Genomic DNA, 22,574 nt, shown 5'->3' with positions numbered 1-22,574 from the left:
AGTCTGTCCTGTGAGGGGGCCAGGGTACACCGTTTGTACTGGGAATGATCCCAGTCTGTCCTGGGAGAGGGCAGGGGATCCAGTTTTGACTGGGAATGATTCCAGTCTGTCCTGGGAGGGGGCCAGGGATCCAGTTTGGACTGGGAATGATTCCAGTCTGTCCTGGGAGGGGGCCAGCGGATCCAGTTTGTACTGGGACAGGGCCCAGTCTGTCTTGGGAGGGGGCCAGGGGCTCCAGCTGGAACTGGGATGACTGCAGTCTGTACTGGAGGGGACCAGCGGCTCCAGTTTGGACTGGGACAGGGCCCAGTCTCTCCTGGGAGGGGTTCAGGGGATCCAGTTTGGACTGGGAGAGGGCCCAGTCTGTCCTGGGAGCGGGCCAGTGGATCCAGTTTGGACTGGAATGATCCAGTCTGTCCTGGGAGGGGGCCGTGGGATCCAGTTTGGAGTGGGACAGGTCGCATTGTGTCCTAGGAGGGGGCCAGGGCATCCTTTTTGGACTGGGAATGATCCCAGTCTGTCCTGGGAGGGTGCCAGGGGATCCAGTTTGGACTGGGAATGATCCCAGTCTGTCCTGGTAGGGGCCAGGGGATCCAGTTTGGACTGGGAATGATCCCAGTCTGTCCTGGGAGCGGGCCAGGGTCTCCAGTTTGGACTGGGACAGGGCCCATTCTGTACTGGGAGCGGCCAGGGGCTCCAATTGGAACTGGGAATGATCACAGTCTGTCCTGGGAGGGGGGCAGGGGCTCTAGTTTGGACTGGGAATGATTCCAGTCGATACTGGGAGGAGGACACCGGATCCAGTTTGGTCTGGGAATGATCCCAAAATGGACTGGGAGGGGGCCACTGGATCCAGTTTGGACTGGGAATGATCCCAGTCAGGACTGGGAGGAGGACATTGGATCCAGTTTGGACTGGGAATGATCCCACTCTGTTGTGGGAAGTGGCCAGCAGATCCAGTTTGACTGGGAATGATCCCAGTCTGTCCTGGGAGGCGGCCAGGGGCTCCAATTTGGACTGGGACAGTTCCCAGTCTGTGCTGGGAAGCGGCCAGGGGATCCAGTTTGGACTGGGAATGATCCGAGTCTGTACTGAGAGGGGCCCAGGGAATGCAGTTTGGACTGGGACAGGGCACAGTCTGTCCTGGGAGGGGGTCATGGGATACAGATTGGAGTGGGACAGGTCCCAGCCTGTCCTGGGAGGGGGCCAGGGGATCCAGTTTGGACTGGGAATGATCCCAGCCTGTCCTGGGAGGGTGCGAGTGTATCCAGTTTAGACTGGGAATGATTCCAATCTGTCATGGGAGGGGGCCAGGGGATCCAGTTTGGACTGGGAATGATCCCAGTCTGTCCTGGGAGGGTGCCAGGGGATCCTGTTTGGACTGGGAATGACCCCAGTCTGTCCTGGGAGGGGGCCAGGGTCTCCAGGTTGGACTGGGAATGATCCCACTCTGTCCTGGGAGGGGGCCAGGGGATCCAGTTTGGACTGGGACAGGGCCCAGTCTGTCCTGGGAGGGTGCCAGGGGATCCAGTTTGGACAGGGACAGGGCGCAGTCTGCCCTGGGAGGGGGCAATGGGATCCAGTTTGGAGTGGGATAGAGCCCAGTTTGTCCTAGGAGGGGGCCAGGGCATCCAGTTTGTACTGCGACAGGGCCCAGTCTGTCCTGGGAGGGGGCCAGGGGCTGCATTTGGAACTGGGGATGATTGCATTCTGTCCTGGGAGGGGACCAGGGGCTCCAGTTTGGACTGGGACAGGTCCCATTCTGTACTGGGACGGGGCCAGGGGATCCAGTTTGGACTGGGACAGGGCCAAGTTTGTACGGGGAGGGGGCCAGGGGATCCAGTTTTGACTGGGAATGATCCCGTTCTGGACTGGGAGGGGGACAGGGGATCCATTTTGGACTGGGAATGATCCCAATCTGGAATGGGAGAGGGGCCAGGGGATCCAGTTTGGACTGGGAATGATCCCAGTCTGTCCTGGGAGGGGGCGAGGGGATCCAGTTTGGACTGGGAATGATCCCAGTCTGTCCTGGGAGGGGGCTAGGGGGTCCAGTTTGGACTGGGAATGATTCCAGTCCATACTCGGAGGAGGACACTGGATCCAGTTTTGTCTGGGAATGATCCCAATCTGGACTGGGAGGGGGCCACCAGATCAAGTTTGGACTGGAATGATCCCAGTCAGGACTGGGAGGTGGATATTAGATCCAGTTTGGACTGGGAATTATCTCAGTCTGTACTGGGAGGGTGCCTTGGTATCCAGTTTGGACTGGGACAGGGCCCAGTCTGTCCTGGGAGGGGGCGAGGGGATTCAGTTTGAAGTGGGAATGATCCCAGTCGGTCTTTGGAGGCGGCCATGGGATACAGTTTGGAGTGGGATAGAGCCCAGTGTGTCCTAGGAAGGGGCCAGGGCATCCAGTTTGGACTGGGAATGATCCCGGTCTGTCCTGGGATGGGGCAAGGGGATCCAGTTTGGACTGGGACAGGGCCCACTCTGTACTGGCAGGGGCCAGGGGATCCAGTTTGGACTGGGACAGGGCCCAGTCTGCCCTCGGAGGAGGCCAGGGGATCCCGTTTGGACTGGGACAGGGACAAGTCTGTCTAGGGTGGGGGCCAAGGGATCCAGTTTGGAGTGGGACAGGGCCCAGTCTGTCCTGGGAGGGGGCCGTGGGATCCAGTTTGGAGTGGGACAGGTCCCAGTGAGTCCTAGGAGGGGGCCAGGGCATCCCGTTTGGACTGGTATTGATCCCAGTCTGTCCTGGGAGGGGGCCAGGGCATCCAGTTTGGACTGGGAATGATCCCAGTCTGTCCTGGGAGGGGGCCAGGAGATCCAGTTTGGACTGGGAATGATCCCAGTCTGTCCTGGGAGGGGGCCAGGGGATCCAGTTTGGACGGGGAATGATCCCAGTCTGTCCTGGGAGGGGGCCAGGAGATCCAGTTTGGACTGGGACAGGGCCCAATCTGTGCTGGGAGGGGGCCAGGGGACTAAGTTTGGACTGGGAATTATTCTAGTCCATACTGGGAGGAAGCCAGGGTATGCACTTTGGACTGGGAATGATCCCAGTCTGGACTGGGAGGGGGCTATTGGATCCAGTTTGGACTGGGAATGATCTCAGACTGTCCTAGGAGGGGGCCAGGGGATGCAGTTTGGACTGGGAATGATCCCACTCTGTTGTGGGAAGTGGCGAGCAGATCCAGTTTGACTGGGAATGATCCCAGTCTGTCCTGGTAGGGGGCCAGGGGATCCACTTTGGACTGGGAATGATCCCAGTCTGTCCTGGGAGTGGGCCAGGGGATCCAGTTTGGACTGGGAATGATCCCAGTCTGTCCTGGGAGGGGGCCAGGGTCTCCAGGTTGGACTGGGAATGATCCCACTCTGTCCTGGGAGGGGGCGAGGGGATTCAGTTTGAAGTGGGAATGATCCCAGTCGGTCTTTGGAGGCGGCCATGGGATACAGTTTGGAGTGGGATAGAGCCCAGTGTGTCCTAGGAAGGGGCCAGGGCATCGAATTTGGACTGGGAATGATCCCGGTCTGTCCTGCGATGGGGCAAGGGGATCCAGTTTGGACTGGGACAGGGCCCACTCTGTACTGGCAGGGGCCAGGGGATCCAGTTTGGACTGGGACAGGGCCCAGTCTGCCCTCGGAGGAGGCCAGGGGATCCCGTTTGGACTGGGACAGGGACAAGTCTGTCTAGGGTGGGGGCCAAGGGATCCAGTTTGGAGTGGGACAGGGCCCAGTCTGTCCTGGGAGGGGGCCGTGGGATCCAGTTTGGAGTGGGACAGGTCCCAGTGTGTCCTAGGAGGGGGCCAGGGCATCCCGTTTGGACTGGTATTGATCCCAGTCTGTCCTGGGAGGGGGCCAGGGCATCCAGTTTGGACTGGGAATGATCCCAGTCTGTCCTGGGAGGGGGCCAGGAGATCCAGTTTGGACTGGGAATGATCCCAGTCTGTCCTGGGAGGGGGCCAGGGGATCCAGTTTGGACGGGGAATGATCCCAGTCTGTCCTGGGAGGGGGCCAGGAGATCCAGTTTGGACTGGGACAGGGCCCAATCTGTGCTGGGAGGGGGCCAGGGGACTAAGTTTGGACTGGGAATTATTCTAGTCCATACTGGGAGGAAGCCAGGGTATGCACTTTGGACTGGGAATGATCCCAGTCTGGACTGGGAGGGGGCTATTGGATCCAGTTTGGACTGGGAATGATCTCAGACTGTCCTAGGAGGGGGCCAGGGGATGCAGTTTGGACTGGGAATGATCCCACTCTGTTGTGGGAAGTGGCGAGCAGATCCAGTTTGACTGGGAATGATCCCAGTCTGTCCTGGTAGGGGGCCAGGGGATCCACTTTGGACTGGGAATGATCCCAGTCTGTCCTGGGAGTGGGCCAGGGGATCCAGTTTGGACTGGGAATGATCCCAGTCTGTCCTGGGAGGGGGCCAGGGTCTCCAGGTTGGACTGGGAATGATCCCACTCTGTCCTGGGAGGGGGCGAGGGGATTCAGTTTGAAGTGGGAATGATCCCAGTCGGTCTTTGGAGGCGGCCATGGGATACAGTTTGGAGTGGGATAGAGCCCAGTGTGTCCTAGGAAGGGGCCAGGGCATCCAGTTTGGACTGGGAATGATCCCGGTCTGTCCTGCGATGGGGCAAGGGGATCCAGTTTGGACTGGGACAGGGCCCACTCTGTACTGGCAGGGGCCAGGGGATCCAGTTTGGACTGGGACAGGGCCCAGTCTGCCCTCGGAGGAGGCCAGGGGATCCAGTTTGGACTGGGACAGGGACAAGTCTGTCCAGGGTAGGGGCCAAGGGATCCAGTTTGGAGTGGGACAGGGCCCAGTCTGTCCTGGGAGGGGGCCGTGGGATCCAGTTTGGAGTGGGACAGGGCCCAGTGTGTCCTAGGAGGGGGCCAGGGCATCCCGTTTGGACTGGGATTGATCCCAGTCTGTCCTGGGAGGGGGCCAGGGCATCCAGTTTGGACTGGGAATGATCCCAGTCTGTCCTGGGAGGGGGCCAGGAGATCCAGTTTGGACTGGGAATGATCCCAGTCTGTCCTGGGAGGGGGCCAGGGGATCCAGTTTGGACGGGGAATGATCCCAGTCTGTCCTGGGAGGGGGCCAGGAGATCCAGTTTGGACTGGGACAGGGCCCAATCTGTGCTGGGAGGGGGCCAGGGGACTAAGTTTGGACTGGGAATTATTCTAGTCCATACTGGGAGGAAGCCAGGGTATGCACTTTGGACTGGGAATGATCCCGGTCTGGACTGGGAGGGGGCTATTGGATCCAGTTTGGACTGGGAATGATCTCAGACTGTCCTAGGAGGGGGCCAGGGGATGCAGTTTGGACTGGGAATGATCCCACTCTGTTGTGGGAAGTGGCGAGCAGATCCAGTTTGACTGGGAATGATCCCAGTCTGTCCTGGTAGGGGGCCAGGGGATCCACTTTGGACTGGGAATGATCCCAGTCTGTCCTGGGAGTGGGCCAGGGGATCCAGTTTGGACTGGGAATGATCCCAGTCTGTCCTGGGAGGGGGCCAGGGTCTCCAGGTTGGACTGGGAATGATCCCACTCTGTCCTGGGAGGGGGCGAGGGGATTCAGTTTGAAGTGGGAATGATCCCAGTCGGTCTTTGGAGGCGGCCATGGGATACAGTTTGGAGTGGGATAGAGCCCAGTGTGTCCTAGGAAGGGGCCAGGGCATCCAGTTTGGACTGGGAATGATCCCGGTCTGTCCTGCGATGGGGCAAGGGGATCCAGTTTGGACTGGGACAGGGCCCACTCTGTACTGGCAGGGGCCAGGGGATCCAGTTTGGACTGGGACAGGGCCCAGTCTGCCCTCGGAGGAGGCCAGGGGATCCAGTTTGGACTGGGACAGGGACAAGTCTGTCCAGGGTAGGGGCCAAGGGATCCAGTTTGGAGTGGGACAGGGCCCAGTCTGTCCTGGGAGGGGGCCGTGGGATCCAGTTTGGAGTGGGACAGGTCCCAGTGTGTCCTAGGAGGGGGCCAGGGCATCCCGTTTGGACTGGGATTGATCCCAGTCTGTCCTGGGAGGGGGCCAGGGCATCCAGTTTGGACTGGGAATGATCCCAGTCTGTCCTGGGAGGGGGCCAGGAGATCCAGTTTGGACTGGGAATGATCCCAGTCTGTCCTGGGAGGGGGCCAGGGGATCCAGTTTGGACGGGGAATGATCCCAGTCTGTCCTGGGAGGGGGCCAGGAGATCCAGTTTGGACTGGGACAGGGCCCAATCTGTGCTGGGAGGGGGCCAGGGGACTAAGTTTGGACTGGGAATTATTCTAGTCCATACTGGGAGGAAGCCAGGGTATGCACTTTGGACTGGGAATGATCCCGGTCTGGACTGGGAGGGGGCTATTGGATCCAGTTTGGACTGGGAATGATCTCAGACTGTCCTAGGAGGGGGCCAGGGGATGCAGTTTGGACTGGGAATGATCCCACTCTGTTGTGGGAAGTGGCGAGCAGATCCAGTTTGACTGGGAATGATCCCAGTCTGTCCTGGTAGGGGGCCAGGGGATCCACTTTGGACTGGGAATGATCCCAGTCTGTCCTGGTAGGGGGCCAGGGGATCCAGTTTGGACTGGGAATGATCCCGGTCTGTCCTGGGAGGGGGCCAGGAGATCCAGTTTGGACTGGGAATGATCCCAGTCTGTCATGGGAGGGGGCCAGGGGATCCAGTTTGGACTGGGAATGATCTCACTCTGTCCTGGGAGGAGGCCAGGGGATCCAGTTTGGACTGGGACAGGGCCCACTCTGTACTGGGAGGGGGCCAGGGAATCCAGTTTGGACTGGGAATGATCCCAGTCTGTCCTGGGAGGGTGCCAGGGGATCCAGTTTGGACTGGGAATGATCCCAGTCTGTCCTCGGTGGGGGCCAGGGGATCCAGTTTGGACTGGGAATGATTCCAATCTGTCATGGGAGGGGGCCAGGGGATCCAGTTTGGACTGGGAATGATCTCACTCTGTCCTGGGAGGAGGCCAGGGGATCCAGTTTGGACTGGGACAGGGCCCACTCTGTACTGGGAGGGGGCCAGGGAATCCAGTTTGGACTGGGAATGATCCCAGTCTGTCCTGGGAGGGGGCCAGGGGATCCAGTTTGGACTGGGAATGATCCCAGTCTGTCCTGGGAGGGGGCCAGGGTACACCGTTTGTACTGGGAATGATGCCAGTCTGTCCTGGGAGAGGGCCAGGGGATCCAGTTTTGACTGGGACAGAGCCCACTCTGTACCGGGAGGGGGCCAGGGGATCCAGTTTGGACTGGGAATGATTCCAGTCTGTCCTGGGAGGGGGCCAGCGGATCCAGTTTGTACTGGGACAGGGCCCAGTCTGTCTTGGGAGGGGGCCAGGGGCTCCAGCTGGAACTGGGGATGACTGCAGTCTGTACTGGGAGGGGACCAGCGGCTCCAGTTTGGACTGGGACAGGGCCCAGTCTCTCCTGGGAGGGGTTCAGGGGATCCAGTTTGGACTGGGAGAGGGCCCAGTCTGTCCTGGGAGCGGGCCAGTGGATCCAGTTTGGACTGGGAATGATCCCAGTCTGTCCTGGGAGGGGGCCGTGGGATCCAGTTTGGAGTGGGACAGGTCGCATTGTGTCCTAGGAGGGGGCCAGGGCATCCTTTTTGGACTGGGAATGATCCCAGTCTGTCCTGGGAGGGTGCCAGGGGATCCAGTTTGGACTGGGAATGATCCCGCTCTGGACTGGGAGGGGGCCAGGGGATCCATTTTGGACTGGGAATGGTCCCAGTCTGTCCTGGTAGGGGGCCAGGGGATCCAGTTTGGACTGGGAATGATCCCAGTCTGTCCTGGGAGCGGGCCAGGGTCTCCAGTTTGGACTGGGACAGGGCCCATTCTGTACTGGGAGCGGCCAGGGGCTCCAGTTGGAACTGGGAATGATCCCAGTCTGTCCTGGGAGGCGGGCAGGGGCTCTAGTTTGGACTGGGAATGATTCCAGTCGATACTGGGAGGAGGACACCGGATCCAGTTTGGTCTGGGAATGATCCCAAAATGGACTGGGAGGGGGCCACTGGATCCAGTTTGGACTGGGAATGATCCCAGTCAGGACTGGGAGGAGGACATTGGATCCAGTTTGGACTGGGAATGATCCCACTCTGTTGTGGGAAGTGGCCAGCAGATCCAGTTTGACTGGGAATGATCCCAGTCTGTCCTGGGAGGGGGCCAGGGGCTCCAATTTGGACTGGGACAGTTCCCCGTCTGTGCTGGGAAGCGGCCAGGGGATCCATTTTGGACTGGGAATGATCCGAGTCTGTACTGAGAGGGGGCTAGGGAATGCAGTTTGGACTGGGACAGGGCACAGTCTGTCCTGGGAGGGGGTCATGGGATACAGATTGGAGTGGGACAGGTCCCAGCCTGTCCTGGGAGGGGGCCAGGGGATCCAGTTTGGACTGGGAATGATCCCAGCCTGTCCTGGGAGGGTGCGAGTGTATCCAGTTCGGACTGGGAATGATTCCAATCTGTCATGGGAGGGGGCCAGGGGATCCAGTTTGGACTGGGAATGATCCCAGTCTGTCCTGGGAGGGTGCCAGGGGATCCTGTTTGCACTGGGAATGACCCCAGTCTGTCCTGGGAGGGTGCCAGGGGATCCTGTTTGCACTGGGAATGACCCCAGTCTGTCCTGGGAGGGGGCCAGGGTCTCCAGGTTGGACTGGGAATGATCCCACTCTGTCCTGGGAGGGGGCCAGGGGATCCAGTTTGGACTGGGACAGGGCCCAGTCTGTCCTGGGAGGGTGCCAGGGGATCCAGTTTGGACAGGAACAGGGCGCAGTCTGCCCTGGGAGGGGGCAATGGGATCCAGTTTGGAGTGGGATAGAGCCCAGTTTGTCCTAGGAGGGGGCCAGGGCATCCAGTTTGTACTGCGACAGGGCCCAGTCTGTCCTGGGAGGGGGCCAGGGGCTGCATTTGGAACTGGGGATGATTGCATTCTGTCCTGGGAGGGGACCAGGGGCTCCAGTTTGGACTGGGACAGGTCCCATTCTGTACTGGGACGGGGCCAGGGGATCCAGTTTGGACTGGGACAGGGCCAAGTTTGTACGGGGAGGGGGCCAGGGGATCCAGTTTTGACTGGGAATGATCCCGTTCTGGACTGGGAGGGGGACAGGGGATCCATTTTGGACTGGGAATGATCCCAATCTGGAATGGGAGAGGGGCCAGGGGATCCAGTTCGGACTGGGAATGATCCCAGTCTGTCCTGGGAGGGGGCGAGGGGATCCAGTTTGGACTGGGAATGATCCCAGTCTGTCCTGGGAGGGGGCCAGGGGATCCAGGTTGGACTGGGAATGATCCCAGTCTGTCCTGGGAGGGGGCCAGGGAATGCAGTTTGGCCTGGGAATGATCCCAGTCTGTCCTGGGAGGGGGCTAGGGGGTCCAGTTTGGACTGGGAATGATTCCAGTCCATACTCGGAGGAGGACACTGGATCCAGTTTTGTCTGGGAATGATCCCAATCTGGACTGGGAGGGGGCCACCAGATCAAGTTTGGACTGGAATGATCCCAGTCAGGACTGGGAGGTGGATATTAGATCCAGTTTGGACTGGGAATGATCTCAGTCTGTACTGGGAGGGTGCCTTGGTATCCAGTTTGGACTGGGACAGGGCCCAGTCTGTCCTGGGAGGGGGCGAGGGGATTCAGTTTGAAGTGGGAATGATCCCAGTCGGTCTTTGGAGGCGGCCATGGGATACAGTTTGGAGTGGGATAGAGCCCAGTGTGTCCTAGGAAGGGGCCAGGGCATCCAGTTTGGACTGGGAATGATCCCGGTCTGTCCTGCGATGGGGCAAGGGGATCCAGTTTGGACTGGGACAGGGCCCACTCTGTACTGGCAGGGGCCAGGGGATCCAGTTTGGACTGGGACAGGGCCCAGTCTGCCCTCGGAGGAGGCCAGGGGATCCAGTTTGGACTGGGACAGGGACAAGTCTGTCCAGGGTAGGGGCCAAGGGATCCAGTTTGGAGTGGGACAGGGCCCAGTCTGTCCTGGGAGGGGGCCGTGGGATCCAGTTTGGAGTGGGACAGGTCCCAGTGTGTCCTAGGAGGGGGCCAGGGCATCCCGTTTGGACTGGGATTGATCCCAGTCTGTCCTGGGAGGGGGCCAGGGCATCCAGTTTGGACTGGGAATGATCCCAGTCTGTCCTGGGAGGGGGCCAGGAGATCCAGTTTGGACTGGGAATGATCCCAGTCTGTCCTGGGAGGGGGCCAGGGGATCCAGTTTGGACGGGGAATGATCCCAGTCTGTCCTGGGAGGGGGCCAGGAGATCCAGTTTGGACTGGGACAGGGCCCAATCTGTGCTGGGAGGGGGCCAGGGGACTAAGTTTGGACTGGGAATTATTCTAGTCCATACTGGGAGGAAGCCAGGGTATGCACTTTGGACTGGGAATGATCCCGGTCTGGACTGGGAGGGGGCTATTGGATCCAGTTTGGACTGGGAATGATCTCAGACTGTCCTAGGAGGGGGCCAGGGGATGCAGTTTGGACTGGGAATGATCCCACTCTGTTGTGGGAAGTGGCGAGCAGATCCAGTTTGACTGGGAATGATCCCAGTCTGTCCTGGTAGGGGGCCAGGGGATCCACTTTGGACTGGGAATGATCCCAGTCTGTCCTGGTAGGGGGCCAGGGGATCCAGTTTGGACTGGGAATGATCCCGGTCTGTCCTGGGAGGGGGCCAGGAGATCCAGTTTGGACTGGGAATGATCCCAGTCTGTCATGGGAGGGGGCCAGGGGCTCCAGTTTGGACTGGGAATGATTCCAATCTGTCATGGGAGGGGGCCAGGGGATCCAGTTTGGACTGGGAATGATCTCACTCTGTCCTGGGAGGAGGCCAGGGGATCCAGTTTGGACTGGGACAGGGCCCACTCTGTACTGGGAGGGGGCCAGGGAATCCAGTTTGGACTGGGAATGATCCCAGTCTGTCCTGGGAGGGGGCCAGGGGATCCAGTTTGGACTGGGAATGATCCCAGTCTGTCCTGGGAGGGGGCCAGGGTACACCGTTTGTACTGGGAATGATCCCAGTCTGTCCTGGGAGAGGGCCAGGGGATCCAGTTTTGACTGGGACAGAGCCCACTCTGTACCGGGAGGGGGCCAGGGGATCCAGTTTGGACTGGGAATGATTCCAGTCTGTCCTGGGAGGGGGCCAGCGGATCCAGTTTGTACTGGGACAGGGCCCTGTCTGTCTTGGGAGGGGGCCAGGGGCTCCAGCTGGAACTGGGGATGACTGCAGTCTGTACTGGGAGGGGACCAGCGGCTCCAGTTTGGACTGGGACAGGGCCCAGTCTCTCCTGGGAGGGGCTCAGGGGATCCAGTTTGGACTGGGAGAGGGCCCAGTCTGTCCTGGGAGCGGGCCAGTGGATCCAGTTTGGACTGGGAATGATCCCAGTCTGTCCTGGGAGGGGGCCGTGGGATCCAGTTTGGAGTGGGACAGGTCGCATTGTGTCCTAGGAGGGGGCCAGGGCATCCTTTTTGGACTGGGAATGATCCCAGTCTGTCCTGGGAGGGGGCCAGGGGATCCAGTTTGGACTGGGACAGGGCCCAGTCTGTCCTGTGAGGGGGCCAGGGGATCCATTTTGGACTGGGAATTATTCTAGTCCATACTGGGAGGAAGCCAGGGTATGCGCTTTGGACTGGGAATGATCCCGCTCTGGACTGGGAAGGGGCCAGGGGATCCATTTTGGACTGGGAATGATCCCAGTCTGTCCTGGGAGGGGGCCGGGGGATCCAATTTGGACTGGGAATGATCCCAGTCTGTCCTGGGAGGGGGCCAGGGGACCCAGTTTGGACTGGGAATGATCCCAGTCTGTCCTGGGAGGGGGCCAGGGTCTCCAGGTTGGACTGGGAATGATCCCAGTCTGTCCTGGGAGCGGGCCAGGGTCTCCAGTTTGGACTGGGACAGGGCCCATTCTGTTGGGAGCGGCCAGGGGCTCCAGTTGGAAATGGGAATGATCCCAGTCTCTTCTGGGAGGGGGGCAGGGGCTCTAGTTTGGACTGGGAATGATTCCAGTCGATACTTGGAGGAGGACACCGGATCCAGTTTGGTCTGGGAATGATCCCAAAATGGACTGGGAGGGGGCCACTGGATCCAGTTTGGACTGGGAATGATCCCAGTCAGGACTGGGAGGAGGACATTGGATCCAGTTTGGACTGGGAATGATCCCACTCTGTTGTGGGAAGTGGCCAGCAGATCCAGTTTGACTGGGAATGATCCCAGTCTGTCCTGGGAGGCGGCCAGGGGCTCCAATTTGGACTGGGATAGTTCCCAGTCTGTGCTGGGAAGCGGCCAGGGGATCCAGTTTGGACTGGGAATGATCCGAGTCTGTACTGAGAGGGGGCCAGGGAATGCAGTTTGGACTGGGACAGGGCACAGTCTGTCCTGGGAGGGGGTCATGGGATACAGTTTGGAGTGGGACAGGTCCCAGCCTGTCCTGGGAGGGGGCCAGGGGATCCAGTTTGGACTGGGAATGATCCCAGCCTGTCCTGGGAGGGTGTGAGTGTATCCAGTTTGGACTGGGAATGATTCCAATCTGTCATGGGAGGGGGCCAGGGGATCCAGTTTGGAGTGGGATAGAGCCCAGTGTGTCCTAGGAGGGGGCCAGGGCATCCAGTTTGTACTGCGACAGGGCCCAGTCTGTCCTGGGTGGGGGCCAGGGGCTGCATTTGGAACTGGGGATGATTGCATTCTGTCCTGGGAGGGGACCAGGGGCTCCAGTTTGGACTGGGACAGGTCCCATTCTGTACTGGGACGGGGCCAGGGGATCCAGTTTGTCCTGGGAGGGGGCCAAGTTTGTACGGGGAGGGGGCCAGGGGATCCAGTTTTGACTGGGAATGATCCCGTTCTGGACTGGGAGGGGGACAGGGGATCCATTTTGGACTGGGAATGATCCCAATCTGGAATGGGAGAGGGGCCAGGGGATCCAGTTCGGACTGGGAATGATCCCAGTCTGTCCTGGGAGGGGGCGAGGGGATCCAGTTTGGACTGGGAATGATCCCAGTCTGTCCTGGGAGGGGGCCAGGGGATCCAGGTTGGACTGGGAATGATCCCAGTCTGTCCTGGGAGGGGGCCAGGGAATGCAGTTTGGCCTGGGAATGATCCCAGTCTGTCCTGGGAGGGGGCTAGGGGGTCCAGTTTGGACTGGGAATGATTCCAGTCCATACTCGGAGGAGGACACTGGATCCAGTTTTGTCTGGGAATGATCCCAATCTGGACTGGGAGGGGGCCACCAGGTCAAGTTTGGACTGGAATGATCCCAGTCAGGACTGGGAGGTGGATATTAGATCCAGTTTGGACTGGGAATGATCTCAGTCTGTACTGGGAGGGTGCCTTGGTATCCAGTTTGGACTGGGACAGGGCCCAGTCTGTCCTGGGAGGGGGCGAGGGGATTCAGTTTGAAGTGGGAATGATCCCAGTCGGTCTTTGGAGGCGGCCATGGGATACAGTTTGGAGTGGGATAGAGCCCAGTGTGTCCTAGGAAGGGGCCAGGGCATCCAGTTTGGACTGGGAATGATCCCAGTCTTTCCTTGGAGGGGGCCAGGAGATCCAGTTTGGACTGGGACAGGGCCCACTCTGTACTGGCAGGGGCCAGGGGATCCAGTTTGGACTGGGACAGGGCCCAGTCTGCCCTCGGAGGAGGCCAGGGGATCCAGTTTGGACTGGGACAGGGACAAGTCTGTCCAGGGTAGGGGCCAAGGGATCCAGTTTGGAGTGGGACAGGGCCCGGTCTGTCCTGGGAGGGGGCCGTGGGATCCCGTTTGGAGTGGGACAGGTCCCAGTGTGTCCTAGGAGGGGGCCAGGGCATCCCGTTTGGACTGGGAATGATCCCAGTCTGTCCTGGGAGGGGGCCAGGAGATCCAGTTTGGACTGGGAATGATCCCAGTCTGTCCTGGGAGGGGGCCAGGGGATCCAGTTTGGACGGGGAATGATCCCAGTCTGTCCTGGGAGGGGGCCAGGAGATCCAGTTTGGACTGGGACAGGGCCCAATCTGTGCTGGGAGGGGGCCAGGGGACTAAGTTTGGACTGGGAATTATTCTAGTCCATACTGGGAGGAAGCCAGGGTATGCACTTTGGACTGGGAATGATCCCAGTCTGGACTGGGAGGGGGCTATTGGATCCAGTTTGGACTGGGAATGATCCCACTCTATACTGGGAGGGTGCCACGGGATCCAGTTTGGACTGGGACAGGGCCCAGTGTGTCCTGGGAGGGGGTAATGGGATTCAGTTTGGAGCGGGAATGGTCCCAGTCTGTTCTGGGAGGCGGCCATGGGATCCATTTTGCACTGGGACAGGGCCCATTGTGTCCTGGGAGGGGGCAGGGGATCCAGTTGGGACTGGGAACGATCCCAGTCTGTCCTGGGAGTGGGCCAGGGGATCCAGTTTGGACTGGGACAGGGCCCAGTCTGTCCTGGAAGGGGCCAGGGGAACCATTTTGGACTGGAATGATTCTAGTCCATACTGGGAGGAAGCCAGGGTATGCACTTTGGACTGGGAATGATCCCGTTCTGGAGTGGGACGGGGCCATTGGATCCAGTTTGGACTTCGAACGATCCCACACTACTGGGAGGGGGCCAGGGGCTCCAGCTGGAACTGGGAATGATTGCAGTCTGTCCTGGGAGGGGGCCAGGGCATCCAGTTTGGACTGGGAATTATCCTGGTCTGTCCTGGGATGGAACCAGGGGATCCAGTTTGGACTGGGAATGATCCCAGTCTGTCCTGGGAGGGGGCCAGTGGATCCAGTTTGGACTGGGAATGATCCCAGTCTGTCCTGGGATGGGGCCAGGGGATCCAGTTTGGACTGGGAATGATCCCAGTCTGTCCTGGGAGGGGGCCAGGGGATCCAGTTTGGAGTGGGAATGATCCCAATCTGTCCTCGGTGGGGACCAGGGGATCCAGTTTGGACTGGGACAGGGCCCACTCTGTCCAGTGAGGGGGCCAGGTGATCCAGCTGGGACTGGGAATGATTCCAATCTGTCCTGGGAGAGGGCCAGCGCATCCAGTTTGGACTGGGAATGATCCCAGTCTGTCCTGGGAGGGGGCCAGTGGTTCCAATCTGGAATGGGGCAGGGCCCAATCTGTACTGGGAGGGGGCCAGGGGATCCATTTTGGACTGGGAATGATTCTAGTCCATACTGGGAGGAAGCCAGGGTATGCACTTTGGACTGGGTATGATCCCGGTCTGGACTGGGAGGGGGCCATTGGATCCAGTTTGGACTGGGAATGATCCCACTCTGTACTGGGAAGTTGCCTGGGGATCCAGTTTGGATTGGGACAGGGCCCAGTGTGTCCTGGGAGGGGGCAATGGGATTCAGTTTGGAGTAGGAATGATCCCAGTCTGTCCTGGGAGGCGGTCATGGGATCCAGTTTTGAGTGGGATAGAGCCCAGTGTGTCCTAGGAGGGGGCCAGGGGATCCAGTTTGGAGTGGGACAAGGCCGACTCTGTAATGGGAGGGGCCAGGGGATCCAGTTTGGACTGGGACACGGCCCAGTCTGTCCTGGGAGTGGGCTAGGGGATCCAGTTTGGACTGGGAATGATCCCAATCTATCCTGGGAGGGGGCTAGGGGATCCAGTTTGGATTGCGACAGGGCCTATTTGTACTGGGAGCGGCCAGGGGCTCCCTTGGAACTGGGAATGATTGCAGTCTTTACTGGGAGTGGACCAGGGGCTCCAGTTTCGACTGGGACAGGTCCCAGTCTGTCCTTGGAGGGGGCCAGGGGTTCCAGTTTGGACTGGGACAGGGCTAAGCCTGTATGGGGAGGGGGCCAGGGGATCCAGTTTGGACAGGGACAGGGCCCATTCTGTCCTGGGATGGGGCCAGGGGCTCCAGTTGGAACCTGGAATGATTGCAGTCTGTACTGGGAGGGTGCCAGGGTATCCAGTTTGGACTGGGAAAGGGCCAAGTCTGTACGGGGAGGGGGCCAGGGGATTCAGTTTGGACTGGGACAGGGCCCACTCTGTACTGGAGGAGCCAGTGGATCGAGTTTGGACTGGGACAGGGCCCATTCTTTCCGGGGAGGTGGCCAGGGGAAACAGTTTGGTGTGGGAATTATCCCAATCTGTCCTGGGAGGGGGCCTGGGGATCCCGTTGGAACTGGGAATAATTGCAGTCTGTCCTGGGAGGGGACCAGAGTCTCCAGTTTGGACTGGGACTGGTCCCAGTCTGTCTTGGGAGGGGGCCAGGGGATCCAGTTTGGACTGGGAATGATCCCGGTCTGGACTGGGATGGGGCCAGGGGATCCAGTTTTGAATGGGAGTGATCCCAGTCTGTCCTGGGAGGGGGCCTGGGGATCCAGTTTGGACTGGGACAGGGCCCAGTCTGTCCTGGGAGTGGGCCAGGGGATCCAGTTTGGACTGGGAATGATCACAGTCTGTCTTGGGAGGGGGCCAGGGGATCCAATTTGGACTGGGACAGGGCCCATTCTGTAATGGGAGCGGCCAGGGGCTCCAGTTGGAACTGGGAATGATTGCAGTCTCTACTGGGAGGTTGCCAGGGGCTCCAGTTTGGACTGGGACAGGTCCCAGTCTGTCCTGGGAGGGGGCTAGGGGATCCATTTTGGACTGGGATTGATCCGTGTCTGTCCTCGGTGGGGGCCAGGGGATTCAGTTTGGACTGGGACAGGGCCCAGTCTGTCCTGGGAGGGGGCCACGTGATCCAGTACGGACTGGGAATGATCCCAGTCTGTCCTGGGAGAGGGACAGGGCATCCAGTTTGGACTGGGAATGATCCCAGTCTGTCCTGGGAGGGGGCCAGGGGTTCCGATCTGTACTGCGGCAGGGCCCAATCTGTACTGGGAGGGGGCCAGGGGATTAAGTTTGGACTGGGACAGGGCCCAGTCTGTCCTGGTAGGGGACCAAGGGATCCATTTTGGACTGGGAATGATTCTAGTCCATACTGGAAGGAACCCAGTGTATGCACTTTGGACTGGGAATGATCCCGGTATGGACAGGGAGGGGGCCAGGGGATCCAGTTTGGACTGGGAATGTTCCCACTCGGTACTGGGAGGGTGCCAGGGGATCCTCTTTGGACTGGGAGAGGGCCCAGTCTGTCCTTGGAGCGGGTCAGGGGATCCAATTTGGACTTGGAATGATCCCAGTCTGTCCTGGGAGGGGGCCAGAGGATCCAGTTTGGACTGGGAACGATCACAATGTGTACTGGGACGGGGCCAGGGCATCCAGTTTGGACTGGGAATGATCCCAGTCTGTCCTGGGAGGGGGCCAGGAGATCCAGTTTCGACTGGGAATGATCCCATTCTGTCCCGGGGGGGGGTGGGGCAGGGCATCCAGTTTGGACTGGGAATGATCCCAGTCTGTCCTGGGAGGGGGCCATGGGATCCAGTTTGGACTGGGAATGATCCCAGTCTGTCCTTGGAGGGGGCCAGGGCATCCAGTTTGGACTGGGACAGGGCCCACTCTGTCCTGGCAGGTGACACGCGGAAACAAACTTCACAACTCACACAGAGTTATAAAGCAGGCATGTTTATTGCGGCGCCGGGTGCAAGGGGATTTCTCCTCCTAACATGCACACCGGGTTAAAATCATGACAGGTATTTAAAACAGTTAACAAAGTTAGTTACGCCTCCTGGTTCTACCCCTTAATTAACTCTTGGTTAATACTTTTCTTACTTCATCTGAAAGTTACAGTTCTTTTTTAATTCACCACGCATGCTCAGAGAGTAGGGGGCTAAATTGGGTTGGGGCTTCTCTAGCTGGGAGGTGTGTTCCTTAGCATTAGAATGAGATTATAATGAGACAGGTTAACTCTAGGGCACTATTTTGGCAGTCTTTTCTATATTTCTACTATTCGTCCTTGTGCTAATCATTATTGCTAGTTAGCAGAGAGTCAGTGAAGATAGTCTTTATCAGCAGAGAGTCAGTGCAGACAGTCTTTATCAGCAGAGAGTCAGTGCAGACAGTCTTTATCTCTAATATGTCTAAGTACTGGGTGCAGTTGTTACAAAGTATTTTCTCTACATTTTTCTTTCTTACTTTTAGCCCTTGTTTCTCACGATGCCCTGTAACATTGTAAAGTTCCCCCAGGATCTCGTAAAAATCCTCCAGGATACTATCTTTTTGAATGTGAGGTATTGTGGTTGAAGTTGTTATTTTTAATTAGCTTAAGCAGGAATGTGTTCATTACTTGTAAAACATGCTCTGGAAGCTAGGCAGTATGCAGAGCTGAAAAGTAAACCCTCATCAGAGAATGTTCTGAGGGCCCCACAAGCTGTACCACGCACTTTTCAGAGTACTAGAAGTTGGGAAACTATTTGTCAAAATCGATAAAATACTGCCCTCTTCGGATTAAATTTGGTCTAGAGGTAGCTGCACTTGCAAGGAAAGAAAAGAGATCTGAAGAAAGAATAAAGGGACAAAAGATGCGGCTTGGCAACTGGGTGAACCTTCTACAGCGGTTGTTCATTGGAGAACCTCCATAATTTCTGAGTGGCAAATACAGTGACCCCCATCAAAGCGAGAGATATGGGTAGCCTGAATAAGAGCAACACGCAATGTACCGGTGTATATTAGGATAATAGCGTAATGAAAAGAAAGGTGCCATGAAATGCAAGCAGCAGATGGATGCCTGAAAGTAAGCAGGCGGTGGTTCTTGGTGTAATTAAGCAATGGAACTTCTTGCTGCTCAGTTTTGTGCATACTAAGCTTTTGAAACGTTCAAAACCAAGGAATCCAAGCCCCCAAAAGAAAAGCCCATTGGAGAGCTTTCACACACAAAGACACATTCAGGAAGTCTCTGAGCTGCAAACTGCTGGGTGAGCGTGCTGCAAAAGTACCACCATTTGCTTGCCTCTGTCTTATGCCCTTTCCTAGGTATTCTCCCCTGGCAGCTCTCACTGACTCACTTCTAGTACCTTCAGTGCTCACCTTAGTGAAGTATTCCTCCCTTAATGGCAAAACTGACTTGCACACTCGCCACTAGGTAAGGCATTTTGCAGACCTACAAGCAGAAGAGGGTTCAAAAATAAGATGAGTAAGATGCGCTCATACAGAAATTTGTACACGCTGAACCATTTGTCTGATTAGTTTGACTGTTTTTATGATAACTTCCTCACACAGAGTTGCACACAACTTTGTTTCAGCTGTAAGTCACCACACACTCTGAAAATCTGATTGCTTTTCAGACCTTTTACGAGAAAGATGGGCACAGCAGGATCTGAACCTTCATTGAGCATCTGCACAGCTGAGGGTCCAGGACATCGCTTTACCCTTTCACAAGATGAGGCCTAATCCTTCTCGCACGTCCTGCAACTTCTGCTGCAGAGATGAAAAGTGCTCTTGTTCATCCCTTCCTTTTTTTGACCCTTTGAGACTCCTGTGGAGAGAACTGAGGAAGTCATCCTTATGCTCCCATCCTGGTAAAACCCACAACTCCATTCAGCTTTCACACGTCTCAAAATGGAAATCACCATCTAAGGAAACTGCTGCTTTCTCTCCACCATGGTGGACTGACGTGAATGCCACTTCCATTTTGACACAGTTTTACAAGTGAAAGAGTTCTTTAAAACGCTGTAATTCCTTCAAATGCATTGTAAAATACTTCTGGTATAGAACATCTTTAAATACGTTCAGTGTATGAACAACACAAATCTTTTTGTACTGAAATATTTTATTTGTATTTCTTTAATTAATGTTGAATTGTAAAAATACTTGTACGTAACAAAATTTAAAAATGTACAAATTGTGTCACATTTTAATACCTGTCAATTGCAGTGCGTTTTTGTGCAGAATGCATAAAACAAGATGATCTAGTATTAATGTACACAGTTCTTAATTGTATGCTATAAATTTAAGTGTATGCAAAACTCTTCACACTAGAAAGAAAAAAAAAAAATAAAGGAAGATTTTTTGGCAACCGATGGGTTCTGTTGTCACCAAGGGATGGACTGAGACGTCCCCGAGAGACAGACTGTGATGTCACCTAGTGACGGACTGTGATATTCCCAAGCGATGGATTGTGACCAGGCGTCCCCCACTGCTTATATCTGGGCGCCGAGTCGCACCCAGCCAGCTCGTGCCAGCACTCCAGCTGAGCGAGTTCGCGAGGTTTGGAGTGTTAAGCGAGGCCTTTGGTGCTGGTGTCGTGCTCAGGGAGTTGTTTGTTGCAGCTCTCCGTGTCCAACCCCAGAGCCGTCAAAGGATTTTCCCGGCCCTGCCAGCTTCAGGCAGCCGGGGCACCCAGGAGGCACCCTCACAGCAGCAGAGGTGAGCTGTGCGGGGACACCTCACCCTGGGGAGCTGGGAGGGTTTCCTTCTTGAGGGACCTGGGCATTTCTTCCACCCCTCGCCGGGCCACCCAATGACCGTGGCCTCTCTTCCTTTTCTAGTGTGACACCCGCTGCTGCAGCACCGGTGCGAGGGAGCCTCTTGACATCGCCAGCTCCCCCCAGCCCACCGCAGCACGTGGAGAGCATGGCCACGGAGCTGGAGAACTGCTGTCCAATATGCCTGGACAGCTGGGACAATGCCGCTTACGTGATGCCATGCCTCCACCAATTCTGTTACGGGTGCATCCTGCGGTGGGCTGAGAGCAAGCCCGAGTGCCCCCTCTGCAAGAGGAGGATCCTCTCCATCGTGCACTCGGTGCGGGCAGACGACAACTTTGAGGAGCATGTTGTCCCACCTGTGGCTTCATCCGTCGTCAGCCACCAGGCAGGAGGAGTTCCTGGCCATCCAGCTGCCCACAGCCCTGCAGCGACACGACCACAGCCTGTGGGGATGGTGTCCAGGGCTTCTCTGGGTGGCCTCCAGCCCAACACCTGGGCATCCCTTTTCCGGGACCACCCAGCTCTCCTCCAGCCCCTTCTGACCTGGGTGCGTCAGGAGCTGGGACGGATCTTTGGGAACCGGCGTTCGCTGGCGGCCATTGTGGAGGACCTCGTCATGCCCCTCCTGGTCCTCTTTGGGCTGGATGAAGACCTACTGGTCCAGCTGCTGGGGGCCTCCCTCCAAAGCCGTGCGGCAACATTTGTGCACCAACTTATTAATGTTGCTGTGCGATGGTGCAGTGGGGAAGCCCACCGTCTGCTGGGTCTGGAGGATGGCCATGCTGCCGGGGAGCGGGAGGGCAGCCCCGTGGCTGCCCCCAGCCCCGCTGCCTCCCGAGGAGGGTCTCCCACACCTGTCCCGGCCCCCTCCAGCAGCTCCGAGGGAACCAACGTGGACGACCTCCCCAGCACCTCAGCAGCTGCCCTTCGTGGGGGTCCTGGCAGCCCTCCCTCTGCCCCCGTTCCTATTCCTGGGGAGCAAGAAGAGCCCCCGGAGGATCCCGAGGAGGCCATGGCACATCCATCTACTCCCAGCCGGGGCAGGGACCACTCCCCTGGGGGGCCACGGCGACCCCCGAAGAGGAGGGCCGGCAGCCCCGAGGCTTCCTCTCTAGCCAAGAAGAGGCCACCCCGCCGGCAGCACTAGAAGAACGCCCCAGGCACTGCCGAAACCGGGGTGGGCCAGCAGCTGGGGCATGTGCCGGCCCTCAAGGGCTGCCAGCCCTCTAAGTCTAATTATCAGGCAGTAAAAGAAAATAAAGGCTTGAAAACTGCCAAAAAAGTCTTGGTGTTTCTCACAGTGCAGGTGGCGTTGCTATCCCCACCCGGGCTGCTTTCTCCCCCTTTTCCTGGGGCTATGCCCACCATTTCCTGGGTGGTCAAACACTGGAACAGTCCTTCTTAGAGCAGTAGTCGATGCCCCCTGCCTGTCAGTGCCCAAAGAAAAGGCATTTGGACAGTGCCCTCAACATACTTTAACTTTGGGTCAGCCCTCGACTGGTTGGGCAGTTGGACTAGATGATCATTGTAGGTCCCTTCCGACTGGAAATATTTCCTCTCCCCTCCCCTCCCCTTCTCCCCCCCCCCCCTCCCCTCCCTCCCCCCTCCTAATAAATAGTGTAATCCTCCTCAGGAAGAAAAAGGAGCTAAAGGACCTGTTTGACCTTTCACTTACCATTTGAATCTCCGTCTTCAGAACTTGCTGCTATTTGGCAATCTGGCATTTCACTGTCCTCTCTTAGGTCTGAATGTTCAGAAAGCATGACACTCTTCTTTTCAGAAGCAGATTTAGCCACAAGGAGAACCCTCTCTCTTTCGTTTTCTGACCCAGATTTATTTTCATTCCCATTTTTCTGTCGTTCTTGAAGTACGCTTCCATTTTCTTCCATAGAAGAATCCTGTGTGGACTCAACTTCCGTGCAATCCATGTTAGAAACATGTTCTTCTGGAGACTCTTCCGCACTCTCTACTTCATTTTGGTCTTCTGGAACTTTATTCTCTTTATTGAACTAAAATTTCCTCCTCTTTGCTGCGATACTTGAAGACGCTTTGTTCTTTCTGCGTTTCCTTTTTGACATCTCTACAAAGAGATATCAGAAGAAGTAAGCCAAAACCTTACCAAAACAGTTCTTCCTTCAAAATCCAGCATCCTCATCTTACTTGACTTACAAGGAAAATTATCAAAGGCGCTCAGGTAACATTGTCTGTCTCCCTACATATGTCTAGAGAAAGAGTTGCAAATTAATGAGGTCAATTTGCTATTAGATTTTAAAAAGCCAGCTACAGAATTTCACTCACAAAACCATCAGCTTCAAGATT

This window comes from Gavia stellata, unplaced genomic scaffold, assembly GCF_030936135.1.
Source record: "Gavia stellata isolate bGavSte3 unplaced genomic scaffold, bGavSte3.hap2 HAP2_SCAFFOLD_34, whole genome shotgun sequence".
NCBI lineage: Eukaryota > Metazoa > Chordata > Aves > Gaviiformes > Gaviidae > Gavia > Gavia stellata.
Note: the sequence above shows the minus strand (reverse complement) of the source record.